Below are 22314 nucleotides of genomic sequence, written 5' to 3' on the forward strand. Positions count from 1 at the left end.
AAGTATAAAGTAATAAGAATTACAAAGGAAAAGATCAATCAATATGGCCATATTGAAATGTATACTTTCACTTATATGTTATAAAATTAAAAGACAAAGGAAACTGTGGGAGATGCTTGCAACAAACATGAGAAGCACAATGATTCTATAAAAACACACAGAAAAAAGTACTTTGCCAGCTATAAATAAGAAAAGTTTAAAAACACCAGAGCCACTAGAGGTAAATTTACATTATTTATTTTAGGTTTACATGTTTATAGACTTCTAAATGAAATATATAATCTGTCTAAAATGAGATTTCCTCCATAAGCATGAACTATTCACAGTACATGCCAATACCCTATGAAAAGTAGAAAAGTCATTATCTATACTACTTCATTGCCAACGTAGTCACACATCTCCTATTTTATTTTATATTTTGAGATGGGGTTCTTGCTCTGCGGCCCAGGTTGGAGTGCAGTGGTGCGAACAGGGCTTACGGCAGCCTCAACCTCCTGGGCTCAAGTGATCTTCCCGCTTTGGCCTCCCATATAACTGAGACCATAGGCACGTGCCACCACACCTGGCTAATTTTTTATTTTTATTTTTTTTCGTAGAGACAGGGGTCTCATTGTTGTTCAGGCTGGTCCTGAATTCCTGGGACCAAGTGATCCTCCTGCCTTGGCCTCCCAAAGTCCTGGCATTACAGGTGTGAGCCATTGTGTGTGGTCTCCTATTTTAAAACATAGGTTAAAGTAAGCATGATAAATATTTTTGTCCTTTTCATGTAATTTAACATATTAGTGGAAATTACCAATTAAGGTGTGTTGGCTGGTTCAAATTCAGTGACCCAGGCAAAACTGGTAATCATTCTACTTTCTCTATATAGGAAAACTATGTAAGATGCATTTAATATTTGACATTTATATCTTTTATATTCAAAAGTAAATAATCTACAATTGAAGATATAAGTATTCCTTTTTATCAGTGAGGCAGCATTCGTGATGAGTACCCAAGAAAATGAAGAATTGTCCTTTTTATGAATTCTTATTAGCATTGCAAGAGCTCAACAAAGCCAACAGTGGTTGCATATAAAGAACATAACGTTTTCATATTCTTTTTCCAATAGTTCATTCTTTCATATTATTTTTCCAGTAATTTAACACTTCTAGGTTTCACTGTGTTGGCCAGGCTAGATTCAGACTCCTGGGCTCAACTGATCCTGCTGCCTCAGCATCCTGAGTAGCTGAGACTACAGGCAAACGCCACTATGCCTGGCTGAAGCACTTCTAATTCTAGGTATTAGATTCAGACTAATATAAAATTTGTATGTGTGGGAAGTCCAATTGTTTTAATCAAACTATCTATTCAGAAAATATGATAATAATTATTATGAAGGCAGCATTACCCCCTTATATATAAACTAGAGAAACTAAAAAAAAAAAACTTGAATCCATCTCTTAGATTTTTAGTCTCAATTTTTTGGTAGGCTCACTTCCATTTTTTAAACAGCAGACAAATCAGTAAACATTTTTTCCTTCCCCAAATAAGACCAGATTCTTAGTTTTAAAATTAATTCATCTAGTTGCTTAGAAACAGCTTAACCAATTTTTTTTTTCCAGCGAATGTAAGAAAGTTTCACATCAGTTCATCAGTTGAAGGAGTTTTAAAAAGTGGGGAAGTTAGGAGAAAGACATTTTCTAAATTGTTACCTACGATTCTGGAAATAAATGTGGTCTTCAAAAAAAAAAAATCATCTAACTTAAATCAGGCAATACATGGAAATCTCAAACAGGTGCTTCTCTCCACATTTCATTAAGAAATATTTCTACTTGGGAATGCTATACTGTATGAAGAGAAGAAATCCAACTCTATTTGATACACAATTTGAGTACAATAGGGCAGCCGCAAGCCAGATCTACCCATCCTTTTGCCCTATCCGTGACCTCCATCCTAAACTGGACGGACTACTGCAGGCATTCGGTGTAGCAGCCTCACTCCCTACAAGAGACTATTTCAGAGCAAGATCCAACTGAATTGAAAGATACCAAGAGCCACTCTGATGCAGGTGTCTCACTCTGTAAGCCCTAAATGAAAATCAAATTCTTCTAAAATTGAGAGGTAAACAGCTTTTTTCCTAAATAAAAGCAAAAAGACTATTTAATATAACACGAAAACCACTAAACGAAAAAATGCCAAATTTCCCTTAAATATTTACAATTAGAATATCAGGAGACAGTACTACCATGCCTTGAAACCTCAGGAATGACAAAAGGCACTTAATTAGGTTAACAGGAAGTAATGGGGCAGGAGGTGTGAAGGGAGGGGAGACTGGAGGTGAGTGTTAAAAGAGCAATTATGATAAATGTATCCTTTAAACATTATCTACAAAAACATTCATTTCTCTGTTCTTTCACTGTCGCAATGCACTTGATAAAGTGATATGAGAATGCAGGTGATATCCTACCTCTGGGAAGCATTCCTGGCTTACTCTCTCATTCTATGATGTATCTACTATGCATTTCCAAATTTGGTGTTTCATTTGGTTCTCATACAACCCTGCAGGTATCATTGCTAAATATGGGGACATTAAAGCCTGGAGAGTTAGCTTTGTCTACACTGCTCTAAGAAACACACACTACATCTCCTACTATGTTTGTTTGTTTGACAGAGTCTTGTACTGTCACCCAGGAGTGCCGTGATGCAAACACGCCTCACTACAGCCTCGACCTCCTGGGCTCAAGTGATTCTCCCACCTTAGCCTCCCAAGTAGCTGGGACCACAGGCATGCAGCACCACACCTGGCTAATTAAAAAAAAAAAATTTTGTCGAGATGGCATCTCACTATGTTGCCCAGGCTAGTCTCGAAGTCTTGGCCTCAAGCAGTCCTCCGCAGTCAGCTTCACATACTGCTGGAATTACACGGTGTGAGCTACTATACCCAGTCTGCTACCGTACGTTAACTCATAATAAAGTAAAGCTCAAAGTGACAAAGCAAATGCTGTTATTTTAAGTCTATTTGGTCTTTTCTAAAGTATTACCTTTGCCTTAAAATAAGATGCATTTCAGTAAAGAGGAACAAAATAGTTACTGACACCTCCTAAGTATTCCTATGCCTAAGGATGACCAAACAGTACATAATATGCTATCACATTCTGATGAAGATTATGCCTTCTTGAGGAGACTAAATAAATACACATTTGGGGAAAGCCTTGGAGAAAAATACAAGAGGACAAAATGGGACAAAAAAAAAGCTCGGCATCTTCAGTGTCTGGAATAATGCCTGGATCACTGTGTATGGTCAATACATGATAAATGAATGAAGTTCCCTGAAATATGGCACAGAAAATAAGGGCTGTGGTTTTCAAAGAGAAAAAATAACAGGTGGCTTCAAGAATATTACACTGGAGATCAAGAGGGTTGAAGACAGGATCAGAAGAGCAAGAGCAAGCTGGGAAAAGGAGGCAAAATTCACATAGATAATGAAGGTCAAGGAAAGCTGGTGGGTCACACTTGAACCAGACAAGCAACACCGAACAGCATACTCAGGTCCAGCACCACAAGTGGGAAAAAAAATCCCTTCAGCTTAATGATTGCATCTTCTTATCAAGGCTGAAAGATGCTGACTATGTATATATATATTCACTTGCAGCTTTAGAAACTACATTCTGATTTCATGCTTTTCTAGAAAGCTACATTAAAAATAAGCAGAATTATTTCTCATAAATTCATTCATCTTAAATTTTGATATAAGTTTCCAAGAATGTCTGTATACTAACTATGCCATCTGGCTGCAGAGAAAACCCAAGTTATCCATAAACAATGAAGTTGAGTGTTAGCAACAAAAACTTCCTACTTTCTGATCCTTCAAATTAATGCTTTGGTATTACAGTGCTTTAAAATTTCAAAAAATATTATTGTAACTATTTCATCATTAGAAATTACTTTTGCCGGGCGCGGTGGCTCAAGCCTGTAATCCCAGCACTTTGGGAGGCCGAGGCGGGTGGATCACGAGGTCAAGAGATCGAGACCATCCTGGTCAACATGGTGAAACCCCGTCTCTACTAAAAATACGAAAAATCAGCTGGGCATGGTGGTGCGTGCCTGTAATCCCGGCTACTCAGGAGGTTGAGGCAGGAGAATTGCCTGAACCCAGCAGGCGGAGGCTGCGGTGAGCTGAGATCGCGCCATTGCACTCCAGCCTGGGTAACAGGAGCGAAACTCCGTCTCAAAAAAAAAAAAAAAAAAAAAGAAAAAAAAATAGAAATTACTTTCTCTCAGACATATGTGTATGGATCAGCATTGACTAATTATAAGGCAAACTCTCATTTCCATTAAATATTTGAATTAAATATTCATAAATAAAGAATAAAATTTGTGATTTACTTGGTAAGTTAAACCAACTCAGGAAGGGATTAACAAACTGCTATTTCTGTTATACAGAAATAGCTATTTCTACATGCAGTGAATACTGGGTCTACTTTCCATTTATCCAATGTTTACTTAAAAGATGAGCTATTTCAAACATCAATTCATTGTGCTTCTTGATTGAGTCATGAATATTCCCATAATCCCCAACTTATAAACCATCTCAGTGAATGAAGTTCCTTCTCTTTTTTCTTTTCTTCAGATGACTTGACACCCATTCATGTTTTGGGTCTCTTTATCTCTACATGAAATGATATTGCCACTCTCATTTTCTTTTTGGGTCTTCTGATACTTGCTCTAAAAGTCTCAAATATAGACTAATCTGTAATTAGGTTTTGAATACACTGTGAATACCAAAAGGCCAAACCCGGGAGAAGGTTCCCTTCAGTGGTTAATAACAGTTTAGAACAGGAACAAAGAACCACACACAAAACACTAACACATGCACTGAAATAAACCTTTTAAAACTTTTGATGTTTTTAAAGAAAGCAAGCTGCCAACTTACTGATGCAGTGTGCAAGTCACATATCCAAAGATCCAAATGTGCCTTAATAGAACTGTTTTATAACATGTTGCATAAACACTTTGTGTTAAGTTTTAAGATATCCTCTAAGTGAGATTCTACTGTAAAAAGCTATTCAGTATAGTACTGAAAAGTAAAGGAATACTTCTTATTATGCAATATATATTGCTCATGAAAAGGTTTGCTTTTTATTAAACAATTACACTATATAAGTGCCCTTTAGAAGTTCAGCTTTTAAATGAATCTAGGGTTTAGGGGAAACCAGAAAAGGAAAAAAAAGGTGAACAAGAGACTATATTCAAGATTCTCAAAACTACAGTTAATCTTAGATTCAGCACAAGAAAAAAGGTACATCTTTTATGCTTGTTGAAAGGTTGATCCAAAGAGAAAGACAAAGGTATATGATTGAATCTAGCACTTATTTTTTCTGAATCTTAGCCCCACAGATTTTTTCCTTGAAATAGGCATGATTATTTTTAAACACTCAATGAAGACAAACAGAATATTCCTGCTTGTTAGAGAAGAAGAAGGCATCAATTCACATGTCCAGGAAAACTGTTTAAGACTGGTATAGTACTTTTAAAGCTGAGGTTCCCAAATTTCTGGGGCCTGTAAAGTCTGGGTTATTTCCATTACTTCAAAAATTCAAAAGGAAATCTTCATTTGGACTAGAAACACATCCCCTCTCCTAACAACTACTTACTTACACTGATTAGGAACTATAACCGGTGGTTATGTTTCTAATTAAAAAAGCAACTATATTGTTGTAGACAAAATCTTCTATTACATGGACTTCGCAGGATTAATAATCGAAGAATTTGATGAAAAAAGTTTTTTAAGAATCCCTAGTCTAACACTTTTAATAATCTATGGGGAAGTTATTTATATGATTTTTACAGAGAACATGTTGTAATGTACACCATTTAAAATATATGACAACGTGGTATTTGCCATTAACCTTATAACTGGGTAAGTCGCAGTCCTAGCTTTGTTATTTAGAAAATGAAGGAATCTATCCAGAAGAATTCAAAGTTCACACTAATTTAAAACTTGGGATTAAAATGTATTGTTGTAACTCATTACATAACTGCATCTTTTAAAACTATTAACCCTCTAGTAAAATGTGTAACCACAAATAGCCATGTCATTCTCATGGGGCTTCATAATTCATTTTGGAAAGATCATTTTAATAACATTTTTTCTGAGCATTAATGTGGAGAATAGCAATGACTGCTTGTGTAAGTTCTCTACTTACAAAAAAGATTGTTATTTAAAATAACTCGACCTAGCATAGCACTGCTTGCTATGTAACAGATGACCTGCAGATTTCCATGAATATTCATTCATTCATAGTTGAGTGATCTGACTTAAATAATACTTAATCATTAAAGATGATTATTAAAAAATTGCTAATTTATAACCCCCATAAAGTATAATTTAGAAAGAAAGTAGCCTTAAGAAAGTCTGCAAGGTAAATTACAACCTATGTCTGCTGAATATATCAAATGCTCAATAGCAATTTGTCGGTAAATCCAGCTTTTTAAAAAATGAACTCTTAACACAAGCATTTCTACCAGGCTCCTTTTGGCTAGTACAATCAAAACCTCTTTAAATACGTTCTATATATTTTAAGGCCTATTCTCCAAAAGGCTTCAGTATGAACACGAATTAGCCTTATACTAGGCTTTTATACTTATTGGACCACTCAACTTTCATAAGTGGATGGCAATCCTAATTTTGGCTTAGTTATGATTATGGCTCTGGTTTAACTAATAAAAAATAGTACCATTCCTGGTGCTTGACAATATCAATGAGTGTAAAATCTTGAACTTCTGGCTACCTGATACTTATTAAAAAATCAGCTGTAAAAATAAATAAATAAATATTTATGGGAGACCGTACGGAGGACATATAGTTCATCTATTTCTCTGGATACCATCTATTTTATATTTAGATAAGCCCAACCAAACAGCTAAGTGTTTGGATAGCATCGTTTTTTTCCCCATAATTCCATACGTTAGCCTACAAGAGGAACATTACAATAAAGGGCCCCATGATATTCATGATTATGTAGCCATTAGATTCATAATTATCATCTAATTCAGTATCTACTTTCAGGGAAATTTCTCAGTTGTGTGTACCACGAAGACCTATGCTTCTCCTAAGCAACTGCTGTTTTGTTGTCTGATGGTCACCATGAACGACGTAATGACCTCTGCTTTCCATTTTGCATCCGCCAGCCACCAGGAAACTCAGGGCTAAATTTGCAGCTTGCCTCTAGCAAAGTACCGCCATACTTCAGAGATACTGCAAGTTTGGTTCTAGACCACCACAATAAAGTATATATCCCAATAAAGTAAGTCACATACTTTTTTTTGGCTTTCCAGTGCATTTATGTTTATAGTATACTGTAATCTATTAAGTGTGTAATAGCATTATGTCTAAAAGACAATGTACATAACTTATTTAAAAATACCTTATTGCTAAAAATGCTAAGGACCATCTGAACCCTTAGCGAGTCATACTCTTTTTGCTGGTGAAGGGTCCGGGTCTGCTGTGGATGGCTGCTTGGGGCGGTGGTTGTTGCAGGTTAGTGTGGCTATGGCAATTTCCTAAAGTAAGACGACAATGTAGATTGCTGTACTGATGGATTCTTCCTTTCATGAAAGACTCCTCAGTAGCATGTGATGCTGTCTGATAGCATTTTACCCACAATAGGTAAGTTTCGGTAAATTTTACCCAAATTTACTCAAAGTTTTATTCTTTAGAAATTGGAGACAATCTTCTCAAACTCTGCAGCTGCTTTATCTGCAAAGTTTATGTAATATTCTAAATTCTTTACTGCCATTTCAACAATGTTCACAGCATCTGCACCAGATTCCATCTCAAGAAACCACTTTCTTCAACCTCAGACTGCTCTCTCCCAAAAAAAAAAGAAAAAAAAGAAACCACTTTCTTTGCTTGTCCACAAAAAACAACTTTCATCTGTTCAAGTTTTATCATATTACAAGATTGCTAATTCTAGTTCTATTGTTATCCCTACCATATCTGCAGTTATTTCCTCCTAAGTCTCAAACTCCTCAAGGTCATCCATGAGGGTTGGCACTGACTTCTCTCTAGCTATTAAATTACTAGATAGCATCTTCTTTCAATAATGGCTATTTTACCTCCAACAAGAATTTGTTCTTTGCATAACCACCTTCATCAAACATCTTAGTTAGATCTTCTGGATAACTTGCTGTAGCTGCTACATCAGCACCCTGCATTTTTATGTTGCAGAAATAGCTTTTTTCCTCTTGAGCCTTATGAATCAACCTCTGCTAGCTTCAAATTTTATTCTGCAGCTTCCTCACCTCTGTCAGCTTTTGCAGAATTGGGGAGAGAGGGACTTGTTATGGACTAGGTTTTAGCTTAAGGGAATGTTATGGCTGGTTTGGTCTTCTATTCAGACATCAGGCAATAAGGAAGGCTGTTCTGCTTTATTATTCGTGTGTTCACTGGAATAACACTTTTAATTTCCTTCAAGAACTTTTCTTTTGCATTGACAATTTGGCTAATGGCCCATTTTGACTTTCAACAAGCCTCCTTCAGTAAGCTTAATCATTTCTGGCTTTTGATTTAAAGTGAGATATGGTACTCTAGCTTTCACTTGAACAAGTAGAGGCCATTGCAGGGTTATTAGCTGGCCAAATTTCAATACTGTTGTGTCTTAGGGAATAGGGACTATGGAGGCCTTGATGAGGAGGAGACAGAAAATGTCTAGTTGGTGGAACAGCCATAATACACACATGTACTGATTAAGTTCACTAATACAGGCACAGTTAGTGGTACCCCAAACAGTTACAACACAAACATCAAAGATCACTGATGATAGATCACCATGACAGGTATAATAATAATGGAAAAATTTAAAATATTGCGAGAATTACCAAAATGCGACAGAGACGTGAGGTGACCACAGGCTGCTGGGAAAATAGTGCCAACAAGCTTGTTCAGTGCGGGGTTGCCACAAAACTTCTATTTGTTAAAAATGCAGTAACTGTGAAGTGCAATAAAATGACATGCAATTAAACAAGATCCGCCTGTATGCGGAACCCTTGAGCGTGCATTTTGAGAGGGCACCAATCGTCTCTTAGATTTTACTTTATTTCACTTGCCTGAATTTTCCCTTTCTTCCAACCCAAATTTTTCACTTAAGTAGTTTTATCTTTTGCGTAGGATACATGTAAATTACCTCACATTTTGGAATATGGCAGGGAATTAATAAACAAACTAACGAGCAGGTCTGTAGAAGGTACATTATTAGCCAGCTGATTCACATAACACACAGCAGTATTCTAAAAGAGGTCATTGTATGCCGGGCATACTCTAAATCAGTAATTTAAGAACATTCTGCAGGGTCATGGAGGGACAATATTTGTTACATAAAACCTTGCATGAATAATTTTTGCATGGGAAAAAAAGTACATTATTTTGATTTCTGCTGAAATCTTTAAAAACCCAGTAATATCAATATCTATTCCTACAATACTTATTTTCAGCAACAGAAGTAAAAGCATAAATTTTTATGGGATTCAGGATCATCTTTTTAAATGTAAAAAAAATGAATAGATTTTACCATAAGATTACAATAACTTACTCTGAACTATTTTTGTATTCAATACATAAGATGCTCCACACTTAAATTATGACAAAAAACTTAAAAAGTTATTTTATATGTTAACTCATTAATGATATATTGCTTTGTTTTCTTAAAAAAACAGTTACATTATTTCAAAATGAATACATTCATTTTGCTCCTGGACAAAAATCTAAATATCAATAATACATTTGAAAAAACATGATTTAGGCAATTAATTGGGAAGACCAAAGATCAGTAAAATATTCTTAGTCAATTAAAAATTCTTTAAAAAAATCATCACTTTTTTCTTCTCCTATTCTTAAAATTTTATTTTTCCCTGAATTTAGTTAGGAGGAAAGTAAAAATGTTCTAAGAAAAGGAAAACCACCCAGGCAGCCCTTAAAGAGATAGGAATCATTTATCACCTGCAAAGACAGATTTATAAGAGGGCCCCTTCTGTTCCTTTAAGACTGCAAAACAGATGGGAAGTGAATGGACAGTCAATGGGACAAGAAAACACATGGGAGGTGCTGCTGTATGCATGTTCCCAGCATAAGAAAGAGGTCAAGATTGTAACTGCATGACTGGGTCCTGGAAAGGGTCTTTCTTCAAGCTGTTACAAAGACAAATGCTGTTCCTCATCCTGCTGTCAAACTGTTATAAATATTGGTTTGTCAAAAGACCTTCAGTGCTGAAGCTTTAACAAGGAGGCAAAACAGACGAATGAATCATGAGAATGATTCTTAAACAGTCAGCTCATCACTGTAATTTTAAAAGTAAAAGAAAGTATAAGATCAGAGAAGGTAATTCTGATTTATAAACCAAACTAAAAATTTATGAAAAAAATATGAAATTAAAAATTGTAGGTTTTACTAAAATTATGAATTAGGGGAGATGAAAGCAAAAATGAAATATAAGTTCCATCTCTTAAAAAATGCTGTATTAGGATAAAGGATTATGAAACTTAATACAAGAAGAACAGGTATTCATGTTAGGCTGATTTCATAAGTTCTCAGTTTATTACTGAGTTTATCTTATGGGGGTGCTGTTTATCACAACTGAGTGAGAATCAGGTTCAGAAAAATAAAAATAACTTCTCAATTTCATTTATTCCATTAAATTGGAAAATCACCTTTAAGTCACAATTTCTTTTCTATCAAAAAGAACAGTCACAAAATTCAATTGGTACTGAGTATACATAGATTTATAAACCTAGAATTATATATTTTTTAGGAATGAAAACATTATGTACCTCTTTAAGAGGCAAATTCATTGTTATAGATCCTTAACACATATTAAAAATCATATAAAAAAAGAAGCCAAATTATATGAACTTGGTTGTCTATGGTTACCATAAACACAAACCCAAAGACTTATGATGAACAGGATACCTACACAATTCTAAAAAAAAGTCCTGTCTGTAACACATATGATTAGCCCCAGCTTTGCCATAAATATTTATGTAATTGGCTTAACTATTTTCGTCAATGAACATTAATTTCTCTATCTGAACAATGGGGACAATGCCTTACAAGCCTCATGTGACTTTACAAGACACACACTGACAAACCTAAGTTTTGTACACTGAAAAGCACGATTAACTGTGAGGGCCAGATCTGAGAGTCTCAAGTAGGATATGGACTCCAAAGCACCAAATGACATAGTTACATGGAGGTATTTTCTTTTTTTTTTTAAGTTTCAAAATCTTTCTCTTTTCCTTTATTTATTAAAAGAAAAGGGATATATGTACTGAATGTGCAGGACTGTGACATAGACATACATGTGCCATGGTGATTTGCTGTACTTACTGACCCATACTTAAGTTCGCTCCTCTCACCCCTCACCCCCCACCCACAACAAGCCGTGGTGTGTGTTGTTCCCTTCTCTGTGTCCATGTGTTCTCCATGTCCAACTCCCACTTATAAGTGAGAACATGCGTGTTTAGTTTTGTGTACATGGAAGTATTTCCTAGTCCTGAATGCATGCCTGGGCCATTGTTTTAATTTTCAGTAATCTTGGGAAAAAAAATTCAATAGAAGTGAGAATCGAAGAGCTACCCTTTGTAAGAGATTAGATTTCACAAGTAGCTACTAGGCTGCATGGAAGGATCAACACATAGTTTTAAGATGAAAATGACTTGAGCATCTTTGACGAAAGACAGAAAGGAGACATAATGAATACACAAGCACACATGGGAAGGCCAGGTCCCAAATACAGGTATGGGATTCATGTTCAAAGGAGAGTGATTTTTCAGTGCATGCTATGCTACAATATGGCTTCCAGAACACTTGAACTATATAAAGTAACTGGTACCATAGGTTTTATTTTTACTAATGCTGCTTATTCCTCTTACCGAACATTTCTGAAATAAGTTTATATGAAGAAAATGAAGAAAAATTTCGCCCACTGAGAGATGGGAAATTAGAAATAGGGGCACTGACAATGAGCTGAAGATGTGTGGGTATAAGAAGCCAACCTGAGTGCTCTTCATGAAAAATGTGTTTCAGAAATTATGTCCCTAGGGCCACATTCAAAATTGTCTTAAACTACAATGCTAATCTCTGGGTGGTGGCAATTATGTTTTTAAATTTTGTCATCTATTGTTTCTAATTTCCCACAATGGTTATACGCTAGCTCTGTCATATTAAAAGGGATGTTAAAAAAAACTCAAATTCTGGTAGTGTATTTTTTGGTAAAGGTCAGTCTAAAGACAGATTTGTACATATGACACAGACTATGAAACAGTGCCAACAAAAGGAGAGACTAAAGATAAAAAGACTTTAATTCTTGGCCCGGAAAAGAGATCTAACTGAAGTTAATAAAAAATACCAAACTTCTACAACTCAGAATATTGAAACTAGAGAATAGATAAATGGGCTGTTCTAAGAGAAATTAAAATGAAATATTCTGTACACAGGAGGTAACAATAAAAGAATTTTAAATGGATGGTACAAGTGTGAAAACTTCACCAGTTCAATGAAGATTTTGATTTATTTTTAGATGATAGATCCACAATGCATAGTTACAGGACATGAGAAGAATTCATGGTGAATCCCAACCACTGAGTATGGTACCATGATGAGCAATGACCATGTGGTCCCATGAAATGTCTCTTGGTATCACAACCAGCAGTAGGTTATTTGGGAAAATATCTGTTACTTTTAAGATAGAGCACATCATGTATTAGCTTTGTCATTTTCCATGAATAGGATAATGAAGACATTTCATCTTCCATGAATAGGATAATGAAGACATTTCAAAGGTAATTCTGAATTGTGCTCATTGGGGGAGAAGGGCTGTGGGAGACACAGTTTAGAAATGTACAAAATAGCAAAAAATTAAAATTCTCTTCACTCTTAACTAGTTTCTCCAATTACCTGGAGATCTGTACTTTACAGAAGTTACCAGATTCATGTGCATCAATCTACCAATGCTTTGAGATTTCATATCTTGTTTAATTTTATTTTTTATATACTGTTACATAGTCCAATGAATTGTTTCTTGATTAGGTTTTCAGTTATTAGATTCTATTTTTTCTACTGAATATGCAAAAACATAACAATTAAAAAATAAAAACGCTTAAGTTTATTCTGAATTTTAAAGGCATTAGATCACTTGAGCCCAGCAGTCTAAGGCTGCAGTGAGCCATCATCATACCACTGCGCTCCAGCCTGGGCAAAGACTGATACTCTATCTCAAAAAAGAAGAAGAAGAAAAAAATCTTTGCATTGGCCTTTTGAATACATAAGAGTATTTTCCCAAACAGTATATAAATAAAAACTACTTTAAAATGATAAATGGCAAATTCAATCCCTACATTACTGTAGAGCACATTCTTGTCTTTATTCTTAATCGGTTAAAACCTGGGTTTAAAGCAAAAGAATATACTTGCTGGTAAAGTGTTAAGTACCAGCAGCATGTATAATATTATGGAAAAGAAAACGTTCTTTTACTCTTGTACTAATTTATTAATATTCTTACCTGGTGACTTTTTAAGACAGACTGAGGCCATGAAAAATGTACTTCATTCTAAAAGACCTATTTTGAGTCTGGATTTTCTCATCAATAACCTGGAAAACACACTGCTCAGGCACTGTCACGTGGAATTCTGTGTAAATAACTATTTCTCTAACACAGAGGACTTTCCCTGAGGATTGCTTTATCTTTGTATCAACTTAGGGTTCTTTGTTTGTTTGTTTTGTTCCAACACAAAGCAGGGCCTACTTCATCTATACAGACTCAAGGTAAAAACAATTCTTCAGTCTTCCCTAGTTGCTTTAATTTGTTAATCGTCTTACTATAAAAAATATTATTTTACAAAGGCCAGGTTTTAAAAATTGTCACATTTACCATGAAAAGATGCCTTAAGGAGTTCAAGTATTGCTATCATAAAACAAATGTTATTTATTCTGCAGTGAAGAGGAAAAAAATATCAATCTGTCTGTCTTTCAAACGTACACATTTCTACATCACATAATCATTCTAGAAGTACTTGAATATAGTCCAATGAACTTAAAAATTCCTAATAAACATAAAAAATGATTAAAGTTTCCTGGGGAACTGGGTAGATTGGCATTAGGAAATCATTGGTGACCTATCAATAAGTGGTTTTGATATAGATGGAGGCCAGATTGCAAGATACTATGAAGGGAGTGGGCGGAACAGATGTGAATGCCACAAATGCAAGCTACTCTATAAGAGAAATGAGAACTTTCTGGCAAGACAGAGTAGAAGAAAGTTTCGTTGGGATGAAAAGAGTTAGTTCCCCCCAACTTTTTAAGTAAAGAGAAGTGGGCTAATGAACAGTCCGTGTTACAAGATCCCAATCAAACATTCAGTAAACACGTACAGTACAAAATGCAACATACAAGTTATGGGGAATTTATGAATGAACCAAATCACTTTGGCAGAAGGGATCGATCATGATAGACCTGAAAATGTTTTTCTTCTTTATATGGTTATTTTCATTGATTTACAGTTGCCTATAGTGAGAAGTCTCTATTCTGCTCAATTAAACAACACTGGCGGTATCTGACTAGTTTTTAAGTCACTGAAGGAAGTTAAATAAGCAGGTAGGAGAAAAATTCTGGGTTAGGTTGAAGTGATGATGATATAGAAGAGGCACAGTGAGAGAACTGCATAAAAAGAAAGGGAAAAGGTTGCCTCGAGATAGGTTAAAACCTAGGAGAGAGGAAATGGTATTGCAAGCCAAAGAAGCAAAGCAACACCACTGAGATCTGAATGATGCTACAGGGATGCTTACAGTTCATGTGTTCTCTCCAGGACGCCCTGCTCCACTCTATTCTTTTTGATTGGGTGTTTTTTTTTTCTTTAAAAAAAAATCTCCACTGAACCTAAGTACCTAGAATTCTACAACTTGATGTCAGCCTCTCTTCTATTAAATCCCTTTAAAATTCATTTTATTTGATTAAGTCTACAGAAACAAAAAGAACTAGTGCAGATGCGGTTCAAATAATCCACCAAATTTTCCAAAGTGACATTGTCTCTCGACTCTACAAATGAATATATGTCAATTTAATCCCAATTAATAGCATGAGAAATTGTCTTGCTATGCACTGAAAGAACTCTCTGGAGTGCCAGCCCAGGGGCAGGGGGGTAGATGGTGATGGTGGATGGCAAGAATCACCTGTGCAGCTTTAACAAAATACACATGCCACAGCCCCACCCCCACAAACAGTTTTCAACACATAACTTCCCCTTTCTACGATTCTAAGTTCCAAATTCTGAGTATAATCATCCTTCTAGGAAAATTTCCATCTCATACTATTTCACAGACACTATTCTCACCCGTAACAACACTCAAGGATATGGCAGGTATGGGAGAAGCGCAGGAACGTAATAACCAGTAGAAATTAAGTTCCAGGGTATCTTGATGTTTTCTAAATATGAAGACTAAAATCATTCTGCCTACCTCAGGGTTCTATTTAGCTATGTTCTGACTCCTTTTAATTCAAGTTTCCAAATGGCATAGAGATTTCTTACAACTATCCTATAAATTAGAATTCTATTTTGGAATAAGTGAAAGGATCTTTTTAGATTTAAGCAGTTATGATACATTTCTAATCAGAGCTTTTAAAACGGCAGTATTAGGTGACCTTGCTGCTGTTCCCTTTTATTACCATAATTTCAAAAATGCATGAATGCATTTGTTTTCTCTCACTAAATTATATTAAGAAGAACAAAGTTTTCATTTAAAACATGATTTCTGTTATTGAATACCTGGTGGCTTACTGAAAAAAGAAACTCCCATCTGTAACCTATATTTCTAAGTTTCAGAATCTCATGAAGACCTAAATAAAAAGGTATCTTTGCTCCTTTCTAATTATCAAGAGAAAGCATAGGATGGAGGAGAAGAGGAGACTGGGAAAGCAAAGCAACACAAAGACAGGCCCCAACAGCATTGTATACTCCCAAGAGAAACAAACTTTAAGTTTCAAGAAACAATTGCTTGCTGTCTGGGAGATGCTCAGGCATCAAACAATAAAGAACAGTCAACAGAGGCAAGAGGCCGAGCACGCTGCTGCGATTCCTACTCTCTAATCCCTCCAAGCTCCAGTAAAAGGGCCAGCTGTTGCCACCTCGCGTAGGGAGTCAGCAAAGCAAATTAACTGTGGGAGAAAAAGAAGCTGAGGATATTGGAAAATTCTAATTTACCAGCCTCTTTAAGCTATACTGCTTTTAACATTAAGAATATCAAACTATACCATTAAAATAGGCCTTACAATGGTAGCCCAAGTGAAGGAATTTACCGCCGTTTTCACATTTTAGTGGTAAACAAGATACAGCTCTGAAGTACTGAGTCTACTAAAGTATATCTTCTGCTCATATAAAGTGCAAGAAATATGAAGAAACACATGCAACTTCTAACAACTGCAGTATATTTCTTCAGCACTTTCGATCCAGCTCAACAAAAAGCCTCAACTTGAAAAAACAGCCAACACTGTGCACAATTAAAGCTTCTATAGATTCTATTAATATAACTGTCAGAGCTGAACTTTAGGATTCTAAGTAGGAACACAAAAACTCTAAATTTTGGGCAACTCAGACACTACACCTATGGTGGAATCTGATAAAGTACATCTAGAGATATGTTTACAAGTCATATAAAGAAAATTAACTTGCCTTAATTTGCTTAGTGGCTTCATACACACTGTAGTGTTCATTTACCTAGATGTTCTATCAAAGTTTTCATACAATTCGAAAGTTTAAAATCCAAAGACGTTTATATTATAGAAAATACCTGTGATAAGAATGATTACCTTCATCATTATCATCATCACTAATATTTATGTCTTTCTGAGTAACCCTGTGAAGGACACTGGTGACTAGGGAAGTTTCTCAATATAAAGGACAATTTTGTGTAATTATATTTTCCAAAGGCTTGAGTCCCCTTCCACCCCCAAGCTATTTTGGCACAGTAGTTAAAAGACCTGGTCCCAAATCTAGTAGATGCTTTAGCATCTACTACCTTGGGTTTCTCACCCTCCATTTCACCTGTGAAATGAGAAAAATAACTACTTAACTCAAAAGTTGTGAGACTCAATTGGAAATTCACATAAAGCATTTAAGCTAATATCTGGCACAAGGCAAGTATTCAAATGTTACTTTACATTCATAAACAGTTTCAAGTTTTTACATTAAATCAAAAGGAATTTATTGCAAAATAAGAAGAAAAGACTCACTAGGTCTTTTTTTTTTTTTTTTTTTTTTTTTTTTTTTTGAGACGGAGTCTTGCTCTGTCACCCAGGCTGGAGTGCAATGGGGCGATCTCAGCTCACTGCAACCTCCGCCTCCTGGGTTCAAGTGATTCTCCTGCCTCAGCCTCCCGAGTAGCTGGGATTACAGGCGCCTACCATCACACCCAGCTAATTTTTGTATTTTTAGCAGAGACAGGGTTTCTTCATGTTGGCCAGGCTGATCTCACACTCCTGACCTCAAGTGATCCGCCCGCATTGGCCTCCCAAAGCGCTGGGATTACAGGCATGAGCCACTGCACCTAGCCAAGACTCCTTAGGTCATAGAGCAATCTAAATGATCAGTAATGCCCCTTAAATTCATCAGTATCAGTGATTCTCTGATTACATGCACAGAGAATAAAAAGCCTAACTCAGGCTTTAGTGAACAAGAGTTAAAAAAGAACTCTAAGTCCTAAGTTACAAGCAATTTCTATGAAGGTCCAAAACCTCACAATAACCTAGTAAACAGCTGATACAATGTTCATAGAACAAACAGTAAAACAATTCCACACCACATTGGTGAAACTTGGCTTAGGAGCAAATAACACTACTACCAATTGTTATCAGTGCCCAGATACTCAGTTTCTGAGGTAGAATGGGGCAGAAAACAAATTGTACCACAAGTCTGCACAATGTTAGCACTCTTACTTGTTATATGTGACAATCATAAGACAGGTTTTATGAATCATAAAATAGATCATAGTAAAAAGAACAACTTCGAATTGAGCCATAACATACTAATCTTCATCTCTCTAAAGAAAGTATTCTAAAGTTGTAGTCTATTTTAAAACATAGATTGGACACATTACTAAAACTTACACTGGGAATCCAAATAGATTTTATCTAAGTTGACACCATACTTAAATGTCTATTTAAAGAATTATTTGAAATGGAATTTTCTATAAAATCAAAAGTTTCATGAAAGTCCTAATCGGCATATTTTAACAGCAGACAATGTCTAAGTATGGGTAGATACTGCCAACAAGAGATTATGGTGGAAAAATCAGCTGTATATCCTATTAAATTATCCATAAGGTAACTCAGTATTTCAGCGTCTTCAGAGATGATGTTTTCAAAGTCTCGTTATTTCTAAAGTATTTTCATATGACCCTAATCCATTATCAGTTACAAAAACAAAATTAAGCTTTTTAAACCTTTTATGCAAAAACAGTCTCAGACTTGCAGAAAAGTTGCAAGACCACTACAAAGACATGCTTTCCTGAAACATTCGCTGTCACTATGCATTATCATTCCCAAATATTCTACTGCATATTAGTTATGAATAAGAGTATTTTCCTAAATAATCCCAGCTTAACAATCAAAATTAAAAAATTAAACTGGTAGATTACTACTATGGAACCCTCAGATCCCATTCAAATTTCACTCACGGGCCCATTAATGTCCTTAGAGCAAAAAGATCCAATCTAGAATCACACATTGCATTTCGTTTTCAGTCTCTTCCAGCTGGAGCAGTTCTAAGCGCTTCCCTTGTCTTTCATGATCCTGATGCATTTGAAGATTAAAGGCCAGTTATTTTGCAGACTGTACTTTAACTTGGGTTTGTCTCAGGTATTGTTATGACTGAATTTAAGTTATACATCTTTGGTAAGAACATACTAGAAGTCCTGCTGGAGTCTTCTTGCATTTTACAGGATGACATATGGTTTTGATTTGACCGTTACTGATAATATTAACTCTGACCTAAAGTGATGACTGTCAGGCTCCTCCACTGTAAAGTTACTCTTTTCCCACTTTTAATTAGTACATATTTTCTGTGATTATATAAACATCCCTTTTTGCATCACTGCTTTTATTCCCTTATTTATGTAATTACCAATGTATGGATTCCTATTTAATTCAACGGGTTGCGATTTGTTACTGTCATTATTTTGAGGCCCAAATTGTCCCCGGCCTGGCCAGTTGGGGAGCCTCCTTCAGAGGGTTTCTGTGACCTGCTGACATCATCTTTCAAGCAATTCTTTCCTTTCTACACCCACAGACTCATCCTGCTCTTTTCCTGTTCCAGCTATGGAATCTACCATATCTCCAAAGAATCCTACAAGAGCTCCTGAGACAAAAACAGGTGAGCTCCTTTTCATGTCTTCAATCTTCCTAACTCTAGCTTTATGGCTTCATTTCAATAGTGAACATAGTATATCTTCTCCAGGATGTGAAAGAAAAATGTATTACTACTGCTTATGTGCTCATCTTAAAGGGTAGTCAGTTGGTGAGTCTCCAAAGTAAGGAAATGATTTAAAATTGTACAAGACTGGCAAAAAATATGAATGCATCAACATTTTAACAACCTATACAATATTCTGTAACATGCTGAAACTGTAGTAAAAACCTGATTGCCTCCCTTTCTCCAAATCCAATTAACCAATACACTATGTTCTAATTGAATAGGTTATACAAGAAACTTTGATCCTTATAATACATTAGTAACTTAAATTTTGAAAGCTTTCTGGCTGAAGTATCCATGGCCATATCCTTAAGTGTTAGACCAAAGAGAAACAGTAAGGAAAAGGCACTCTCAAGACTCTTTTCAACTAATGGGCAAAGTCATGCCTCATCTCCTTCAGAGTGACTGACGGAGCTAAGTCACTGAAAACCCTTGCTTCCAAGGACATTATTTGGTACATTAACACCATCATAATTTTATATGTACAAAAGTAGTAAATCATTTCAAGGGAGTCATATGACTGCTTTCTCAGGAAAACCACCAGCAGGACATAAAACTGGGCTTGACAGTGTACATACTTGAGTTAGTAATCCACTTTCTTTAAATAATCAAACTGGGAGTAGAGAGTGATGGGGCTGCAAAGCCTCTATTAAAAACATAAAGATACTTATGATTTTTCCATCACTTAAAAATGTTATGCTGGTAAAATTCATTGAATTATTTCACTGTCTTGATAATTATATCACAAGGGATGTAAAAGAAATATATTTGTATACATTGTGACAATGACATACCTTTTTCTGTAACAGTACTAACTAAGCATGAAATTATGAACCAGGGACTTGCAAATGCTTGTTGAAGTAATTCTCCTAACAATCCTGTGACATAACCATTATAAGAGTCATTTTACACATAAAGAAGCTAAGGCTTTGGCAGACTCTCTGCTGAAGATAACACAGCTAGTAAATGACAGTTCAGATTTAAGCATTAATCTTCCACATTAGCACAAACTTCACTATACTGCCAAGGTGGCATGGAAAACACCAAAAGTGACAGAAAATGAAACTAAAGGTAGAATGAGATACGTTTCAAAAGAAGAATATTTAAAGAAAGAAAAAGAAAGGAGAAAGCAATGCAGAGCTTAGATTACTACTAGAGGAAGAGATTGAGACCACGAGGGCTGATCACAAGGGAGAGCATGCTGTGCAGGCACAGGGTATGAAATAGAAGGGCCCTGCCTGGTTTCCCCTGGATGTTCCTAGTGATTGTATCGTGACAACAAAATTCAGTTTAGAAACTGCTTTCAAATTTGCAGAACTTCTTTCTAATTTATTAATAGTATCTGCTTTTATTCTTTTAGGTATGGGAAAACTATGAAGACAGCAAATTTAATACACATTGAAAGAAAAAGATAACTTTGTTTCATGAAGCTGAAATAAGGGGAACTTGTAACAAGACAGGTTCAAACAGAGGCAGTAACTACAGGTGTTTTAATTTTAATTTAATAACAATAATAATGTTTCACTGATTTCCTTGAGTTCTCAAAGAACTAAGTAAATTTTAGTACTCAATCCTATCTTAAAGCTAGGAACCTACAAGAAAGAACCAAATATCCCCCCAAACAGTGACAAAATGATTATTAGTAGGGTCAAGCTAGGATGGTGGGAAGGGGAAGCCATAGTAGCCTATGGTGGGTGTCAATGCCTGACCTGGGTTATAAAGGGGTTCATACGGGGCTGTTGGTAGCCTGGTCTAGTAATGAGGAGAGTACCTGTGCAGGAGGGTGGCCTGGTGCAAGATGCCGAAGCACAAGCAGGATAAAGAGGGTGTCTCCACAAAGGCATGGTCTGGCTTCAGGTGAGGAGGGAAACTGTGTGGGGTCGGGCAGGGGCTAGCAGGTGGGGAGGATGAGATGGGGAGGCACCTGGCACAGAGCGTCAGAGCATGAGCTCAGTAAAGAGGACTCCATGAAGAAGAGCAACCTGCCATAGATGTCAGAGCCCAGACAAGGCAAAAAGGGTGTCAATGCAGGGTATGGCGCCATCTGGTGGCCTGGCATGTAGTGTTAAGAGTCCGAGCTGTGTTAAAAAATGAAATAGAACATTTCTGCAATGGAAAAGGACATATCTTCATTCAAGCTTGGTTATGTATAGGAGGACTGACCAAAATATAAAAATACATTAAGAATACTAGAAGCCCATTTTCTATCAGGAAAACGAATGACAAATATCAAAAGGAAGAACACTAGAACAAACGCTGTAACGCTGGATTAAAATGGGAAGCATCAGCATCAATGCACAGTTTTTAAAATATAAATATACACGATTTAGGAATACAGATGTCAATGTGTATATATTCATCTGTACACACACGAACGCATCCACAACACTTATTTCCTAGCTGTTTCCACTGAGAAACCTGGAAACAGTGATTTTCCAGTAAGAGTGACCATATATAATTTCCAGGTCTCCATTTCTAAACACCATTCTCCAAAAAAAGGAAGTTGGGTCAGGGAATGAGCCTGAACATCTTGTTATATGGAAGGATAATACCAGGACAAGGAGTGAAACTTGAAGAGAGTCTGAGAATTCGATATTGTAATTTACCAGTGTTTGGTTGCTATGAAAAAATCTGTTTCTAAGAACTATACAGTAACCTACTTGGAAGTGATGGGACTTAAGGTCAGCAATTTACTCTCAAATAGTTCAGAGAAGAAAAAAATTCCTTGTAACTTTTCTGTAAGTTTGAGATTAAATGGACGAACGAACAAATGGAAACGGGAAAGGTGAAAAGGTAGTAAGGTGGACGGCAGGATGAACGACTT

At 35.9% G+C, this 22314-nt stretch overlaps 1 protein-coding gene and 1 long non-coding RNA gene across 5 annotated transcripts in view; both read right to left on the bottom strand.

The window, feature by feature from the left end:
* Nucleotides 1-22314, bottom strand: part of OPA1 (OPA1 mitochondrial dynamin like GTPase) — a 98463-nt gene that overhangs the window by 6005 nt on the left and 70144 nt on the right. The window lies entirely within an intron of this gene.
* LOC116564847 lies at nucleotides 1922-22309 on the bottom strand. Its single transcript, XR_004275123.1, has 3 exons — nucleotides 20771-22309; nucleotides 20217-20219; nucleotides 1922-1932 (listed from the first exon to the last, which is right to left on the bottom strand). It is a non-coding gene; the product is annotated as an uncharacterized LOC116564847 (long non-coding RNA).

The sequence above is a fragment of the Sapajus apella genome, unplaced genomic scaffold (assembly GCF_009761245.1).
Source record: "Sapajus apella isolate SASKATOON/1434 unplaced genomic scaffold, GSC_monkey_1.0 scaffold38, whole genome shotgun sequence".
Classification (NCBI taxonomy): domain Eukaryota; kingdom Metazoa; phylum Chordata; class Mammalia; order Primates; family Cebidae; genus Sapajus; species Sapajus apella.